Genomic DNA, 18,670 nt, shown 5'->3' with positions numbered 1-18,670 from the left:
TGAAATCAATAGAGCTATTTTACAAAAGAAAAATTCTTTTTCTGAAGCCTTATTGATGCAATTCACTCTTTAAAACGCACAACTCCGTGGGCCTTCGACATTCCGAGTTGTGGATCCATCACCCTCTGTCATTCCAGAACATTTTCATCACCCCAAAAGAAACCTGTACTCATCAGGAGTCACGCCCCCACCCCCACCTCCTATCAATAATATTGACATCTTCAAAGATCTACCTTTTGATTACATTGATTTTCTATATTGATTCCCTGTTTTCAATTTCATGGGGTTTCTGGTCTAATTTTTATCTTTTCTTTTCTTCAGCTTCTTTCCATTTAACTTGCTCTTTTTCTAGTTTCTTAAAATGGAAGCTTAGCTTAATGATTTTAGATCTTCCTTTTTGTCTAATATATGCATCAATGCTGTAAATTTCCCTCAAACATGACTACACAAAGTCCTGCAAATTTTCATAAGCTGCATTTTCAATTTCATGTAGTTCAAAGTATGTTTAAGTTACTCTTGAGAGCTCTCCTCTGACCCTTGTGTTATTTAGTGGTGTGTTGTGTAATCTCCGAGTGTTTGGGGATAGTCCAGCTATGTTTTCCTGGTTGACTTCCAGTTAAACTCCATCGCTGTGTGAGAGCGTACATTATATAGTATCTATATTTAAAAACGGCTAAGGTGTGTTTTATGGCCCAAAATATCTTGGTGAATGTTCCATATGAACTTGAGAAGAATGTATATTCTGCTATTGTTGAATGAAGCAGTCCGTAAATGTTAATTATACGTTTGGTTGAAGGTGCCTGCTGAGTACACCTATGGCCTTACCTATTCTCTGCCTGCTACGTCTATTTCTGATAGAAGGGTATTGAAGTCTGCAACTGTAATAGTGGATTCACCTATTTCTCCTTGCCGTTCTATCGGGTTTTTTGAGTTTTTTAATATATATTTTATTGATTTCAGAGAGGAAGGGAGAGGGAGAGAAATAGAAACATCAATGATGAGAATCATTGATCGACTGCTTCCTGTATTCCTCCTACTGGGGATCAAGCCCACAACCCAGGCATATGCCCTTATTGGGAATCGAACCATGGCCTCCTGATTCATAGGTTGATGCTCAATCACTTTTTACCTCACATGTTTTGATGCTCTGCTGTTTGGTTCATACACGTTAAGGGTTGTTGTGAATTCTTGGAGAATTCTCCAGTTCTTCTCTCCCTGATCTTCATGTTTCTTAATCTCTATTGCTCTATCTTCACAGCCATTCTTTTTTGAGACACTTAGTGGATTTATCACTTCAGCAATTGTGCTTTTCAAGCTACAAATTTTCAAGGGGTTCCTTTTATAATATCTGTCTCTCTATTGACATATTTTATTTGACAAGTACTGCTTATCATGCCTTCCTTTAGTTCTCAAACCTGTTTTTGCAACATTTAATAACTGCTTTGGAGTCTTTATCTGCTAAGCCTAATGCCTGGGGAAACTTTGAAATGACAATAATTATCTAATTTTAGACCATTTTCATCACCCCAACAAGAAACACCATTGCTATTAGCATTCAATCCCAATTACCTCCATCCAAACTCTGGCAACCAATGATACAAGTTCTGCCTGTATGCATTTGTCTGTTCTTAAAAGAAATAAATCTCCTCAGAGCCTTTCCACTGATTTTGGTTTGATGTTTGTCCTTAATTTGGGGAAATGCTCGGCCATCATTACTTTAAATATTTCCAGGACTCCTTCCCCATTCTTCTCCTTCTGGTAGTCCCATTATGCGCATACTACACCTTTTGTGCTTGTCCCCAGTTCTTGAATGCCCTGTTACATCTTTTCATTCTATTTTCTCTTTGTATTTCAATGTGGAAGGTTGCTATTGACACATCTTCAAGCTTATAGATTCTTTTCTTAGCCATGTCTAGTCTACTTTTCAGGCGTTCATTTCTATTACAGAGTTTTTGATTTCTAGCATTTTCTTTTGGTTCCTTCTTAGAGTTCCCAACTCTCTGCTATATTACTTTCTGTTCTAGCATATTACCCACTTTTCCCTTTGGGGCTCTTTGCATATCACTCATAGTTACAGTATTTTAAATTCCTGGTCTGGTAATTCCAAATTCCACGGCATATCTGAGTCTGTCTCTGATGTCTGCTTTGTCTCTCGTGCATTGGGTAATCAGATTGAGGCAAGCAGGCCTTTAGTATGAAGTTCAATGTATTTGTATGTGTCAGAGGCTTCAATTTCCTTGAGTGTATTTTTTGTCTCTCCCCTACTGTCCTTGGTTCTTCTTATATGGAATCTCTAGCAAGTCCTTGTATGGAATCTGTGTCTTGCAGCTCTCTCCCTTATAATTTACTGTCATTGTCCCAGAGCCCTGTTGATGTGATGGTTGGGTCCCGGGAAGGGAAAACATTCTATAATATTATAAAGAATGTTTAAATTTCTTTTCTTTGTGGTGGGTGGACGTCCCTGCACGGGGATCTTTAGCTGAGAGACGGAAACTCTAGAGGGAGTGGCGCTGACTGATCGCCTTTCTCAGCATCAGATAAGCCATGGGTAATGCAGCTTCTCCCAGGGTCTTGCCTGCCTCACAGAGCACAGAGCGAGAGCAGATATCCTGGCTGTGGGTATAGCTTAAAATGTTAACTTTGCTTCTCTTCCTGTTGAAGGAAGAAGGCATTTTTCTTTGATCTTCATACTGAGAACCTGGTGGGGCTCCACGAATGTGTGGGAGCCTCACTTTCCCAGAGTTTTTAAATCTCAAACTAGCCTCCACTGAGACTCTGATGACCTTCGATTAAGTCCAGGTGTTCCTGCCAGCACTGCTCCAGGGAAGCTGTGAGTCCGTGTCGCTCTCTGTCTCTCTAGTTTTGGGGGCAGTGGACGCCCTTGACCTCAATTCTCCCGTGGACCTAAGAGTAGTTGTTTTGCAGTGTATGTACTTCTGCCCTGGAGAAGTAATGCCGGTAACAACCCATAAAAGGTGAGGCATCCACTCACCTGCGATAAGACAGTAGCAACGGAACAACAAGAAGTCATGTCAGTCCACGGTGATTGCGTCACCCCGCCTGGGCATTGAAAGGTGGAGCCAGACAGAACCTGGCTGGAGATCCTGGCTAGAGAATCTGGCTAGGCTGCTGACCAACTGAACGCTGTCTCTGTGTCATTCCTTCTTCTCCGACTCCGTCCACACCTTTGGGAACCCCTGGACCTGCTGGGGTTGGACCCCAACAAACCCTAGTCTATCCCAGATTAAGGGATAAAGTGGCTTTGAAGATGTCCTGTATGTAGTTTTAAAGGAGATCGAAGATGGCGGCATAGGTAAACACCGGAGATTGCCGCCGTAAACAACCACTTCAAAAATACAACTAAAAGTCGGAACGGACATCAACCAGAACCACAGGAAGGCGGGCTGAGGAGAGACTCTTCAACTAGAAGCAAAAACAACAGCATTCCGACGCTCAGAGGAGGCGTAGTGTGGAAAATTTAAAGGTGCGGTGGTGCGGTGGTGCGGTGGTGAGGTGGTGCGCGCGCAAAGCGGGCTGGTGGCTGAGGGCGCAGTTGTCGTTTTCAATCAGGAGTGAGTCTCAGACTCTGGGCTACAGATCCGGGCAAGTCTCTAGGGACCCAGACTCAAACGGGAGAAGCGGGACTGTCTGGCTACGGCCCCTCCGAGGTTTGCAGCGATTGCTGGGACAGAGAGGCAGAACCCCTGGGGATGGACTGAGAGCGGCCATAGCGGCTCCCTCCCCCCGCCCTGTTGATCCCGCCCGCCCAAGCCCTGCGCACAGCCATTTGCCGATCGCCTCAGGCAAAGGCTGGATTAGCGCCTCCCCAGAAGACAGACGTTTTCCGCACAGCTGATTCTCACAGCCAGTCGGCCTGGTGGTCAAATCCCTCTAGTGTTAACTACAACAATTAAGGCTTGGCTAGAATAAGACTGCGCACAGAGACCACAAGGGGGTGCACCAAGAAAGCATAAAAGATGCGGAGACAAAAAAACATGACAGAAATGGAGGATATGGAGCTAAGAATCGCAATTTTGAGGGCTTGCCATAAATTTGTGCAGAGCCTCACGAAAACTAATGAGACCCTCGATGCTACGATAAAGAAATTAGAAAGTAAGCATACACGGACTGAAATAAAGAATATTATACCCAATAGCAGACCAGAGGAGCTCAAGAATCAAACCAAAGATTCGACAAAAAACACCCAATTGGAAAAGCAAAATGAAAAAAGAATCCGAAAGTGTGAAGATAGTGTAAGGAGCCTCTGGGACAGCTTTAAGCGGTCTAATATCAGAATTATTGGAGTGCCAGAAGATGAGAGACAGCAAGATATTGAAAACCTATTTCAAGAAATAATGGCAGAAAACTTCCCCCACCTGGAGAAAGAAATGGACTTACAGGTTCAAGAAGCGCAGAGAACCCCAAACAAAAGGAATCCAAAGAGGACCACACCAAGACACATCATCATTAAAATGCCAAGAGCAAAAGACAAAGAGAAAATCTTAAAAGCAGCAAGAGAAAGAGGCTCAATTACCTACAAGGGAATACCCATACGACTGTCAGCTGATTTCTCAACAGAAACTTTGCAGGCCAGAAGGGAATGGCAAGAAATATTCAAAGTGCTGAATACCAAGAACCTACAACCAAGATTACTTTATCCAGCAAAGCTATCATTCAGAATTGAAGGTCAGATAAAGAGCTTCACAGATAAGGAAAAGCTAAAGGAGTTCACCACCGCCAAACCAGTATTATATGAAATGCTGAAAGGTATCCTTTAAGAAGAGGAAGTAGAAGAAAAAGGTAAAGATACAAATTATGAACAACAAATATGCATCTATCAACAAATGAATCTAAGAATCAAGTGAATAAATAACCTGATGTACAGAATGAACTGGTGATTATAATAGAATCAGGGACATAGAAAGGGAATGGACTAACTATTCTTGGGGGGAAAAGGGGTGTGGGAGATGCGGGAAGTGACTGGACAAAAATCATGCACCTATGGATGAACACAGTGGGTGGGGAGTGAGGGTGGAGGGTGGGGTGGGAGCTGGAAGGAGGGGAGTTATGGGGGGAAAAAAGAGGAACAAATGTAATAATCTGAACAATAAAGATTTAAAATAATAATAATAAAAAAAAAAAAAAAAAAAAAAGAAAGGTGGAGCCAAACGGGCCAGGGCTCTGACGTGCATGTTTAACTTAGAAACCGCCTAGTTATGCTCTTGCATTACAGGGGCGATAGCTGTATCAGGCAGCCAATATAGCCAGATTATGGTGCTGAGATTTGAGACAGAGAAATTTCTAGAAAAAGCACATTAAATCGCTTGTCAAAAGTTACTGGGACTCCTGCACTGGCTTTTCTGTGTGTGCAGGCAGCAGCTCGTGGAAGTTCTCAGCTTTCCAAACCGTGTGAGTCAATTCCTTTAACAAATCGCCTTTGGGCCCGGCCAGTGTACTCAGCGGTTGAGCACTGAGCCAGAAACCAAGAGGCCACTGGTTGGATTCCCAATCAGGCCACATGCCTGGGTTGTGAGCTCCATCCCCTTGTGGGGGGCGTGCCGGAGGCAGCCGATCGATGGTATTTCCCTCTCACTGATGTTTCTATCTCTCTATCCCTCTCCCTTCCTCTCTCTAAATAATCAATAAAATATATTTTTTTAAAAACTTATGTAAATTGATTTAAGAAAAAATTCTCCTTTGGTCTGTTTCTCTGGAGAACGCGAACAAACATAGCTTACCGGGTGTATTCGTTTCAGGCGTACAGCGTAGTGGTGAGACAGTCGTATACCGTGCAATGGTCTTTGTATCGAGGTCTGTGCCTCTGAAATGGGAACATTTGCACCAGGAGCGCAGAGAAAGCATCGAATATTGACCCAGGTTAAGAAGCCAGCAGTCAAGGAAAGCAATCACTAACCTGAGGGGGTGAGTGGACCCAAGTAGCCATCCGCAGGTGAATGGTAGACAACATGTGGTCTCTACACACCATGTGAAGGTATTCATCCCTAAAGAGTGAATCTCTGCTCCATCCGACAACATTCATGAGCCTGAGAAACAGCCACAAAAGGACAAATACTGTATTATTGCACTTACAGAAAATGCCTAGAAGGCGCAAACTCACAGAGAGTAGATTAACAGTTACTTTCTGTCTAGAGCAGTGGTTCTCAACCTTGGCTGCACATTAGAATCACCTGGGAATCTCTTTAAAATCCTGATTTCTGGGCCTCGTCCTCCGGAAATTCTGTTTCTTTGTTACTAATGTTGTGGCCCCCACCCCATAACAAAGAAACAGAATTTCTGGAGGATGAGGCCCGGAAATCAGGATTTTAAAAAGATTCCCAGGTGATCCTAATGTGCAGCCAAGGTTGAGAACCACTGGTCTAGAGGGAGGTTTGCAAAGAGGCTGGGGTCAAATAAACGAGATGGGGGTGGGGTCATGGAAGAATGAAGGGTTATTGCTCAATGAGTCCGGAGGTCCTGTTTGGAGTGGTGAAAGAGCTTAGAAATCAATAATGTTAATGATTGCACATTACTGTGAATGCAATTCATGCCACCGAATTGTACACTGAAAAAAAGGTCAGAACTGCAAATTTGTTACATATATATTTTACCAAAAAGCAAGGATTCGTGGTGAAGAAGCGTCGTGATTGAAGGTATAGAAATTCTACGGTGGTGAGAAGGTGGTCCGTGTTTCGGGGAGCAGCAAACGTTCCTCAAGTACCTGGTTAATATTTCTTTGGTCATCATTTTGCAACAGGATTCTCAGCGATATTTTTTCACTTACTGATAGTTTACAATATTTTAAAAAAATAAATTTTATCAAAGAAAAATGCTCTCATCATAACCACACAGTAGTAAGTGCATGAGGTGAAGAAGATGTGAACTAACCTTGTGGTAAACTTTCACAATATACAGGTGCACGGAATCCTCACCCTGCACCTCTGAAACCTACACAATGTCACATGGCAATTGGGTGTCAATAAAGCTAGGACATGATCTGCAGGGAAATGATTGTTAAAAACTTCTAGCCCAGTGATGGCGAACCTTTTGAGCTCGGCGTGTCAGCATTTTGAAAAACCCTAACTTCACTCTGGTGCCGTGTCACCTATAGAAATTTTTTTATCTTTGCAACCATAGTAAAACCAAGACTTATATTTTTGATCTTTATTTTATATATTTAAATGCCATTTAACAAAGAAAAATCAAGCCAAAAACATGAGTTCGCGTGTCACCTCTGACACGCGTGTCGTAGGTTCGCCATCACTGTTCTAGATGGTGGTTGCTCATCACATGGCAGGAAGGGGTATCATTATTCTGCAGGGACACGTGTGCTCCGTGGTTCCTCGTGGTCTGGCAGCGCTGTTGGTGGGAGTGGAAGTTGGTACCGCCACCTGGAAGGGAGGAGGCAACCACAGGAGCGGCCTTCAGATGCGACTCCTAACACTGTGCTCTACTGCCCTCTAGCGGAGCCACCTGGGGCTGGCACAGTCGCCAAGTCGCTGCCTTGGCAAAGCGGAGGGCACGTGTGAAGAGGGCCACCAGGGCACCGAGGGGCGGGGGGAGCATGAACGACATGGGGAGGGGCAAAGGGGTCTCGGCAGCACCTAGAAGGAGAGAAGCCTGACCACTGTCTCCACCTCCTGGCTCCGGACGCTCACCTCTCTCTCCTGGGGTGAAACCCCTGATGTCAGAGCTGAGTGCGGAACAGCCCTGAGTTTCTGTATCCGTCCGTCATCTGCATCGTAGACACACTGACAGGGCACCACACGCGGCTCTGTTCTGCCTCGTCTCCTCTCCGCCTTGGCTCTGGCTCTGCTTTCCTGACCAGTTTCCAGACCAGTTTCCTTCCCAAGATGCGCTGACCCAGCAAAGGTGAGGCCGGCGTCTGGCTGCTCTGCAGGTGGAAGGAGCAGGGGTGAGGCGAGGCCAGGGCGGAGCTGGGGCAGGGCCTGGGCCCACCTGGCTTCTCTGCTCGGAGCTCTGGGTCCACGAGTCCAGACCCTGCCCTCCCAGAGCCCTGAGACTGCCTGGCTTCACCTTCACCATAACCATGGCAGCCCCCGTCCTGGTCCTGCGGCTGCTGTGGGGCCTGTAACCAGCAGGTGGCCAGGAAGGGGCCTCTCCTACCCTCGGGCTCCCTGCTGAGGCCCTGGAGCCAGTGGACGTGCTGTGAGGAAACAACACCAGCCCTCCACCCTGGCCCATCCCCACCCCTAACCCCCTACCCCCCACCCCCCATTCCCCAGGCCCCAGGCCAGGTGAGAGGCTGCAGACCCAGAGGCTGTTCCCAGTGAGGACTTCTGGAGCCGGTCAGCCCCGGGGGAGGAAGGGGCGGGGCTCACACACTCAAATTAATCATCCTCAGGCCAGCGAGGGGGCCTCAGGGGCACCCCTGGAGGGCAGGGGTTGCCAGAAGGGACCTGGACACCCTGTCCCCCCCCTTGCCCCCCTGTCCTCAGCGCTGGCTCAGCCAATGATACTCAGGGCACCAAGTGTGTAGGGCACGGTGTGGGCAGAGTGCCTGCAGGGCACACCCACAGCACCCCCAGGCGGGGCTCAGCGGGCTGGGAGCCCTCCCCGCCCGTCATCCCTCCTCCCCTCTGCACCTGGAGGGCCAGGAAGCAGCTGCTGCAGTGGCCGAGGAGATGAACCGCAGAGCGAGACACCCACGGACCACCCACCCGCCACCCCCCCCCCCCGTGGGAACCTGGGGGTGGGAGCAGGGGAAGCTCACAGGGGGTATGTTTTATTTAGAGATGGCCAGGCTCATTTTTCAACTTGGCAAAGCAGTTTCTTTTTTGCCCAACTTTTTATATGAATTTCCAAACACACAGACAAGTTGCAAGACTAGCACAATAAACAGCCATATGCTCACTGACAGGTTCCGTGTGGGCCGGGGTCGCACACCTATGACATGAGGCCATAATGGATCAAAATGGATTTGATTCCTGACACCTGGGTGCAGGTGGGCTGAGACCGAGAAAGGCATCAGGGGAGAGAGAGCAGGGAGAGACAGGTTTCTGTTGATCCTGCTGGCTGCAGCCGCTCTGCTGACCTGGGGGTCTGGTCCCTCCTTGGCTCCTCCCATGCCAGGTGTCCCCTGGTTCTCTGAGCTGTGCTGTGCTCAAGGCTGCAAGCTTTCTGTGAGATGTCTGCTAAGCACAACAAGTCTTTCTCTGCCCGGTTTATTCTCCTTAACCCTTTCACTCACCACGCAGGTTTATCATTTGTTAATGTAATGGTGTGTGTGTGTTGGGTGTATTGGGGTGTGTGTGTTGGGTTGTGTGTGTTGGGGTGTGTGTTGGTGTTGATATGTGTATGTGTATTGGGGTGTGTGTTGGTGTATATGTGTGTGCATATTGGGATGTGTGTGTTGGGGGGTGTGTGTTGGGTATATGTGTATTGGGGATGTGTGTGTGTTGATGTGGGTGGGTGGGTGTTGGTGTGTGTGGGTGTTGGTGTGTGTGTGTTGGGGTGTGGGGATGTGTGTTGGGGTGTGTATGTGTGTTGGGGTGTGTTGGGTGTGTGTGGTGTGATGTGTGTTGGTGGGGGGGTGTTGGTGTGTGTATGTGTGTTGGGGCGTGTTGTGTGTGTGTGGTGTGTGTGTGGTGTGTGTGTTGGTGTGTGTGTGTGTTGGGGCGTGTTGTGTGTGTGTGGTGTGTGTGTGTGTTGGGGTGTGTGGGTGTGTGTGGTGTGTGTGTGTGTTGGGGTGTGTGGGTGTGTGTTGGTATGTGGGGATGTGTGTTGGGGTGTGTATGTGTGTTGGGGTGTGTTGGGTGTGTGTGGTGTGTGTGTGTGTTGGGGTGTGTGGGTGTGTGTTGGTATGTGGGGATGTGTGTTGGGGTGTGTGTGTGTGTGTGTGTTGGTGTGTGTGTGTTGGTGTGTGTGTATTGGGGTGTGTGTGTGTTGGGGTGTGTGTTGGGGTGTGTGTGTGTTGGTGTGTGTGTGTGTGTGTTGGTGTGTGTGTGTGTGTGGTGTGTGTGTGTGTTGGGGTGTGTGGGTGTGTGTTGGTATGTGGGGATGTGTGTTGGTGTGTGTATGTGTTGGTGTGTGTTGGGGTGTGTGTTGGTGTGTGTGTGTGGGTGGGTATGGGCGTGCGCAGGGCTGGGCTGAACCATGTGAAAGCGAGTCTCGGCACCAGGACCTTCCCCACCCTCCAGCGCCCTCTCCTCCTGAGGAGCGGCCGGGCAGTGCCTGCGGTTGGAGCTGACCTGACGCCTGGAAGAACCCGCAGGGCTCCCTCAGCTGCCGGGTGTCCCCGAAGCGGGAAGAGGGAGGCGACAGCAAGTGCGCGGATGGTGGCGGGAGAAAACGCCGTCTGCGTGCGTCCGGCCGGGTGAGGCACCGTTCCATAAGGAAGATAAAACCTTCAGAGGAGAAGGCTGCCGGCGAGAAAGGACATCAAACAGGCTGGCGGCGACACGAGAAGACGAGGGGGCCAGACATCACGGGAGCGGGCGGTGAGGCATGGCGTCCTCGGGAGGAAAGTGACATCTGAGCTGAGACCTGAGCCAAAGGGGAGCCAGCAGCACGCGACAGTCGAGCAGACGGCGTCCCCGGCCGCGTGGCCGGTGGCTGAGCGCTGACCTATGAACCAGGAAACCACGGTTCGAATCCTGGTCGGGGCACATGCCCAGGGGGTGGGCTTGATCCCCAGCTGATCAGTGATTCTCTCTCATCGTCGATATTTCTCTCTCTCCCTTCCTCTCTGGAATCAATAAAAATATTTTTTCTTAAGAAAGAATGCGATGTTCAAGGAAGTCTAAGCAGCAAGGCCAATAGCCTGGAGGCAGAGAGGACAGGGCGGTGGCGTGGGGAGAGGGACAGACAGTCCCAGCGAGGACAGGGAGTCTGGGCCAGGCCTCGTCTGCCCGGGGGCGAGAGTGAGGGGGGATGGGGGCCTGGACCAGGGAAGGTGGCCATCCTTTCCCTCCACCTTCCAGACGAGGGAACTGAGGCTCAGAGGCGCTAAGGGCCCGACGAGGCCATGCAGCCTTTAAGTTCAGGGCCGGAATCTATTTTGAGGGGGTGAAATTGTTATTGTGGTAAAATGTACATAACATAAAACTTACCACTTTAGCCAGTTAAGTGTCCGACCCAGTGGTGTTAAGAACATTCACCATGTTATGCGACCACCACCACTAATTCCAGAACTTTTGCATCATCTCAAACAGAAACTGGGTACCCATGAAACCATAGCTCCCCTCCCCCTCCCCCAGGCCCCATGGCCTCTCTTCTACTTCCTATGGATGTGAATTCTCCCATTCTAGATGCCTCCTCTAAATGCAATCGCACGACGTTTGTTGCTTTGTGTCTGGCTTATTTCACTTGGAATAATGTTTTCAAGGCTCACCCAGGTTGTAGCACGTACCAGAATCTCATTTCTTGTGAAGGCTGAGTCATATCCTAGTGTTAATAATGCCCGATATCGCCCTGGGCTTACCCATTCCTCTATGGATGGAGGTTCGGCATTGTTACCAAGCTGTCGGGTTCCAACCCAGTTCCCGTGGCCTCCACTCCAAGACCCGCCACGGAACCCAGTGCAGTGCCCCCGGTGGCCACCAGAGGGCACAAGGGAACTGCAGGCAACCGGCTGCCTGGGATGGTTCGTGGGCGGAAGAGGAACCTGGAGCCCAGCCTTCTGCACACACAATCTTCCACCCGAAACACGCAGATGAGAGGGAAGCTGGCTGTGGGGAGAGCAACCAGCCTACAGGATCAGCCTCGAATGGAAGAAAGGGGGCGTGTCAGGGTGGGAGAGTCCTCCCAACCCCCCCCCCCCCCCCCGTAATCCTGGTCCAACCCCCACAGGCACTCACCACGCACAGCTTCCCCCCAGCTGTCCTCCCTGGTGCTGGGAGCTGAGGGGCAGGCGCCCCGACTGCATCCAGCGAGGCTCGGGCTCCCTCCCCTGCCCTCCAGCAGCCGAGTGGCCATTTCACAGATGAGGAAACTGAGGCTTAAAACTGTTTGCTGATTGTCCAGAGCAGGTGGAAGAGGCAAGATCTGCACGGCCCCAAGTGGTGCTTGGAGCTTCTCCAGGCTCAGCGCCCGGCTTTCTTCAGCCATACCTCAGGACGTGTGGGGGTTTGGGTGGGTTTTTTGTTTGTTTTTAATATATTTTTATTGATTTCAGAGAGGAAGGGGAGGGAGAGATAGAGCCATCAATGAGAGAGAAAATCATTCATCAGCTGTGTCCTCCATGCTCAACCCAGGCATGTGCCCTGAGCAGGACTCGAACCGGTGACCTCTTGGTTCCTGGGTGGACGCTCACCCACTGAGCACACCCGGCTGGGCAGGACGTGTGGTCGTTAGGCCTCACTCCCACCTCGCCTTGGCTGGCCTCTCCCCGGGGCTTGCAGAAGCTGTGGGGCGCTTGAGGCCGGCCTGACCGCCAGGGCCTCCCTGTTGTGAGCACTGGGCTTGCTAACGCCACCCACGTCTGTCCTGGCCGGCGCTGTCAGCCCCCCGATGGCGCCCAGAATCCCCGTCCACGTTAAACACCTCGACGTTCCATCCGGCATGTGCTGTGTGCGGCTGAGCCCTCTCCCCCCACCGCACCCGCGTGCAGCTGGGCCTTTGGATCCGAGTCCAGGAACTGACATTTATCCCTGTCAAGTTTCATCGTGTTCATTCATCTGGCAGACATTTGCTGGTGCCCACGCCGTGCCAGGCACGGGGGGCGCAGCCCTGAAAGACGCGTCCCCTGTCCTTCGGTAGCTCGCACTGTGGCTCCTGGAGCGGCGCCTGGTAGAGAGGGCCTGTGGGTGCCAGGCACTGTGCTGGGTTGTCTCAGGCCACTGCAGTGCGGGTGGCGTCGCCCCTTTTGCAGATCGGAAAGCCGGCGTGCAGAAAGTCCGTGTGCCTTGTCTGAAGTCGCACACCCAGGAAGGGCAGCTCGGCACCCGACCCCCCCCCCCCCCCCCCCATTGCTTTGGACTCGGGTTCTGTCCTTGATGGAGACGCCCTGTGTCCTAGCTCTGGGTTCTCTGCCAACTCACCCACGTCCATCAACAGCACGAGGAAACTAACACAAGGTCAGCGCTGGGGCGCCCCCCACACCCCGCCCCGGCGGACCGCGTCTCTGCTTCACACCCGTGGGCTCAGCAGGTGCAAACCGCCTGACCCGACCGTCCTCCCGGCCCAGCCCCGGCCGGGCTCACCTCCTGCCCCAGCGGCTGTGTGTCTGGCTGCTGGCACCTTCGCCACCACAGCGGTCCCCACAGCCAGGCTCTCCACACGCAGGATCCTCAGCCCTGTCCCCGGGAAGGAGACCTGCGGCCACGGACCCGGAGAGGCAGGCGAGTGGGGATTTCTCCCGCTCCGCGCCTCTCCCTCCGCCGCCCACGTGGACGGCTCCTTCTCTCCTGCGCCGTCTGCTCCGAGGCCTCGCCCATCTTTCCACTCAGCTCTCCTGCCAAGTGCGGGGACCAACTGCAGAGCAGGCCTGGGGGAGGGGGGGGACAGGAAGCCAGGCGAGCAGGATAGATGCTCTGCGCAGTGGGCAGGAGGGGCTGGCTCCCAGCTCCCCGCCAGGACCCAGGTCACCAGACCCCACGACAGGGTCTGGGCTTCCCGCCTCCTGGACCACACGCCCCCGCCCTCCTCGCCATTCCTGAGGCTGGAACGGAGCAGGACGCCCATTTGGCAGTCCGGGCAGGGGAGACAGGCAATAGCAAGTCCGAGGTGCCGGGCAGTGACGAGGGCTGTGGAGGGGCACCGCCGGGCAGAGAGGGCGTTGCTAGAGCCCAGGGGATGGGGCCACTGAGACTCGCCTGGTCCTGGGCGTCCTCTCTGAGGAGGCGAGTGTGAGGACCTGGGAAGGGGTGGCCTGGGGAGCAGCGAGGGTGACGATGCTGAGAGAGAAAGAGCAGCGTGGACCAAATCCGTGCACCTGCCACAGTGGCTGCAGGGGGACAAGGCGGCTGATGTGACTCAGAGGGGAAGCGTGTGGGCCGTGTCCTCAGAGCGCCTGGCACGTGGACCGGCTGCACGGACGCCTGCCCCTGCCTCTCTCCCTCTGGGGGTGTGAACCCCCAAGCGGGGCTCCGTGTTCCTTCACTCCCCCCATCTTCACACCTCCACGCGGAGCCCAGCCCTAGGCCGGTGCTGGGCGGAGGTTTGCCGGAGGAACGAACTCCTGGAGGCCCTGCTCGCCAAATCCTGGGGCCGGCGAGGAGCCGGGCGAGGTCAGACCCCAGGGCTCCGACCTCCCACCCGGAATCGAGGCTCCCGGAGATGGTGGAAGCAGAACAGACAGAGGGATTCCAGAAGGTGGGAGGAGGGTCGCCTACACAATCGGAGAATTTCACACAGAGTCCAGATTTCAAGCTATTTTTAAAAATATCTGAAGATCTGGCAGCCCCGAGCCTGCAAGTCCCCATGGCAACACCAGCTGGTGCGGTGGCGCCGCTGCCCGCAGACTGGACGGCCCTGCGCTCACCACTCACTGTCGCCCACACCCCGCCCGCCCGCCTCCCATCCCCCTGCCCCCCCCCCCCCCCCCCCCGGGACCGCGGGAGCCGGCCGCCCGGCCTAAGGCACTGGGTGGGCAGAAGGCCATGGGGGACATGGGCACCGTGGCGTCTGTCCCATCAGCCGGCAGCCGGGAAAGTCAGACTGCGGTCCTGTGGCCGTTGGCCTCTGTGCGGCGTCCCGACCCACGTAGGTCCGCTGGCTGTGCTGGGCTCAGGGGGCCAGAGCGCCCCAAACTCACCTCTCCGGTGGCGCCTCGCCCCGCCCGGCCTCCGCTGTGTGAGCTCACCCTCCCGGGTGCGGCTCCAGCTGCCAGCACCGTCCCTCCCTCCGCCCAGGAACGGTCCCTGTGTCCCTTTTGTGCCTGGGTGGCACCTGAGGTGGCACCTGAGGCCAGCCTGTCTGCAACATGATGGCTGGGCAGTGACCGGCTGGGCCTGGACCTTCTCCCGGGGTCACGGACAGCCTCCAGGGCCCGCCCGGCCTCCTCGAGCCCTTCTCGCTGTGACCCAGGCACCAAGCAGCCCCTCCTGTCGCCCCGCCTCCCACCCCCTTCCCTCCTTCCTCGGGGCCTGTTCCCGCAGGGCTGGCCCTCAGTTAAGTTTTGTGCTGGGACTGTGTTCAGGGCTGTGTGCACTTTATTTAAAACCCCAACAATCTGCCCGCTGGCGTGGCTCAGTGGTTGAGCGTCAACCTCTGAGCCAGGAGGTCTTAGGTCACGGTTGGATTCCCGGTCAGGGCACCTGCTCGGTCCCCAGGAGGGGGCGTACAGGAGGCAGCCTACCAATGATTCTCTCTCACCATTGATGCTCCTGTCCCTCTCTCCTTCTCCCTTCCTCTCTCTGAAATCAATTTAGAAAACAGACATAAAAGTGTGTTAGTTACAACTTGGGCAAAAGCTAGGAATTTATAAATAAAGCCCCAGCAATCCTGCAAAGAAGGTACTAATCCCCACTTTACAAGTGGAGAAACTGAAGCTTAAACAGGTGACATCACCTGCCCAAGGACACACAAGTAGCAAGGGGTGGAGTCGAGATTCAAATCCAGGCCTGCGGGACTCTCTGTCCCTGTACTGCCTGTTCCCAAAAAGGGACCTTTAGCATCGGCCCACGGGGGGCTGGTAGGGTTGAGGGCAGAGGACAATCCCTTGCTCCATCCAGTACAGCCCGACACCACCCACGCAGGCCACCTGCTCTGTTGGGGGGACCCCGAGCAGTGACGGAGGCTCAGGGCTTCAGCGCGGCCACCGGGGAGGGACAGCTCCAGCCTCACCGTCCCCACTGGGGACGTGGTCTGAGCAGCAGAACAGGGGACACTGACTGCGCCCAGTTCAGCTTAAAGGAAACTCCCAGCTTAAAGCAGGGAGAGAGAGGGGGAGGGAAAAAAACAGGGAGGGAGGGAGGAAAGGAAGGGGAGGGAGGGAGGAGGGAAGGAAAGAAGGGGGAGGCAGGGAGGGAGGAAGAAAATGGATTGCCATGTTTCAAATAAAAAATGCATTTAGCACATACGTTTTCCCAAATGCATCATTTCTTTTAAAAGTTAATTTCACCATATTGAGTTTAGGATCACAGCATGGGGGCGTGATGGATCCTCTAACCCGATGGAGACGCCTCAGGCAGGGATGGCCTGGGGAGGCAGATGCCACGGAGAAGGATGAGGTGGAGAAAAGGGGGGTGGTTAGGGTTGTGGGGGGACACTTTCTCTCCACCCCCCCCCAACTTTGGCCAGACTGTCCCCTCTAGTATCTGCCTTACATAATGATCTTATGAACCCAATATAGTGTTTGAATAAAAGATTCCTGGTGGGTGGTTTTTTTAATGTTTGGTTTATTTATTTTATTATTATTTGTAAAATATATTTTTATTGATGTCAGAGAGGAAGGAAGAGGGAGGTAGAAACATCAATGATGAGGGAGAAACATTGATCAGCTGCCTCCTGCAGGCCCCCTACGGGGGATCGAGCCCACAATCCAGGCCTGTGCCCTTAACCGGAATCGAACCCAGGACCCTTCAGCCCGCAGGCCGACGCTCTAGCCACTGGGCCACACCAGCCAGGGCTGTGTTTTCTTTTTTTAAGCTACTTAACTAGTGAGGAGAAACGAGAGGCCCAGAGGAGGTGATCTGCCCAAGCTCACACAGCAGGTGCCTGGGCAGTCCCCACGGCTGCCTCAGCTCAGGTGTCATGAGTCCAAGCACCTCCAATGGGGGGGAGGGTCAGCAGGCTCTTTTAAACCACGTTCCCCAAGGACAGGAAGGAGGGTAACCCGGGCCCAGCAAGGAACCAGAAATCTCGAGGAGGGAGCAGCCCCAGGACAGGGGGACTCAGGGCCTCACAGCGAAAACCTTCCTAAAACAACCCCGCGGCTGCCTGGGGGAGGGGGGATCTTTCTTTGATTCTTTGATGACTCCGGATCTGGCCCTGCCTGGGCCCCTCTGAGAACTTCCATCACAGCTGGGCCCAGGTGGGAGCCCGGAGGAGGGGCTGGGCCTGGCTAACCGGCTGACCCTGCCCTGGGGGGTGGGGGGTGGGAGGAGACTTGGGGGGTGGGGGGGCCCAGCTGGAGCCCGGTAGCTCGAGAATGGGAAGCCTCTCCCTCACCAGGAAGGGGGCCTCTGGGGGGCCCACCCTGTCCCCAGAGCAGGTGGGGGGGGAGGGGCAGCTGCCAGGGATCTCTGGAGGGAGAAGCAGAGAGGTGAGCTAGTGGCAGGCAGGGCTGTTGAAGGCCTGGGGGCGGGGGGGCGGGGGGGGACTGCTAACAGAGAGTCAGTACAGGGCCCCTAGCCTTTGTAGAAAGGTTGACGTCCACCCAGCCGCTGTGGCTCAGTGGTTGATCATCAATCAATGAACCAGGAGGTCACAGTTCCATTCCCGGTCGGGGCACATGGCACGTGCCTGGGTTGCGGGCTCCATCCCCAGTAGGGGGCGTGCAGGAGGCAGCTGATCAATGACTCCCTCTCATCATTGATGTTTCTGTCTCTCCCTCTCCCTTCCTCTCTGAAATCAATAAAAATATTTTTTTTTAAAAGAAGAAAAGAGCCCAGTTTGGCTCAGTGAATAAAGCGTCGGCCTGTGGACCGCAGGGTCCCAGGTTCGATTCCGGTCGGGGGCATGTGCCTGGGTTGCGGGCACATCCCCAGTGGGGAGTGTGCAGGAGGCAGCTGATCGATGTTTCTCTCTCGTCGATGTTTCTGACTCTCTATCCCTCTCCCCCTCCTTCTCCCTTCCTCTCTGAAATCAATAAAAATATTTGTAAACAAAGAAGAAAAGAGTTAACTTTACCAGACAGAGTGAGCTTAGTGCGCACGCCACCTGCCCTGCCACTTCCCGGCTGGGGAGCTTTGGGCAAGTTCCTTAACCTCTCTGTGCCGCATGTCCTCAGGGAACGTGCTAGGATCGTGTCAGGGCTGCTGTGAGGCTGGGAAATGGGGCTCAGACCGCAGTCTCCCGCGGGCAAGGGCGGAGGAACGCACGCGGGAACACTCCCTGCTTGGCTCGGGGTGACACTGGGCGTTCTGTTTTGTGTAGCGTGTTTGTGTTTCCCGTATTTTATGCATGAAACGCATTATTACAGAATTAAAATAATACTCAGAGGGGGAAACGGAGCAGTAGAGACTGTGATTTGTCCCCAGAGGGAAGCAGTGGGCGACGAGGAGCCCGTCCGTGCAGAGAGGGCTGGAGGGGGAGGCTGAGCTGGTGGGTCTGAGGCTCAGACAGGGGAACCCTGGCTGCCCCAGGGGCCCAGGGGGTGGCAGCTCCGAGCCCTTGGGTTTGGGTGCCGGTGACAGTTTCTCCTGGGCTTGCGGACCATTCCCTGGCAGCCAAGTGTCCAGGCACCTCGTCCAGAGGCCCCGGCAGGGACGATGGCCCGGAGAACGCTGTCTGCTCGGGGACAGGGGCCGCTCTCTGGCTGTTCTCAGCTCTGAGCCCCAGAGCGTCAGCTCAGAGATGGCCTGGGGCCCCCAGGTGAGGCTGCCGGCCGCCAGCGTCCCGCCAGCTCAGCCACACGGTCAGCGGGCCTTCGCTGAGGCGGCCCTTTGAGGAAGCGGGGCCTGCCGGGCCCACAACACTCTCCCTGCTGGGTGGCCGATAATCCCCAAAAGAAAGTCAAACATTAGCCCGGGAAACAGCTTACGCCTTATATAAGCCCCCCTGGGCAGCACAAACACTGCTTGTGGGAGCCGAGCTGCCCGACCGGAGC

Source organism: Myotis yumanensis, unplaced genomic scaffold (assembly GCF_028538775.1).
Source record: "Myotis yumanensis isolate MYYU_CA2020_CCGP unplaced genomic scaffold, mMyoYum1.0.hap1 SCAF_10, whole genome shotgun sequence".
Taxonomy (NCBI): Eukaryota; Metazoa; Chordata; class Mammalia; order Chiroptera; family Vespertilionidae; genus Myotis; species Myotis yumanensis.
Note: the sequence above shows the minus strand (reverse complement) of the source record.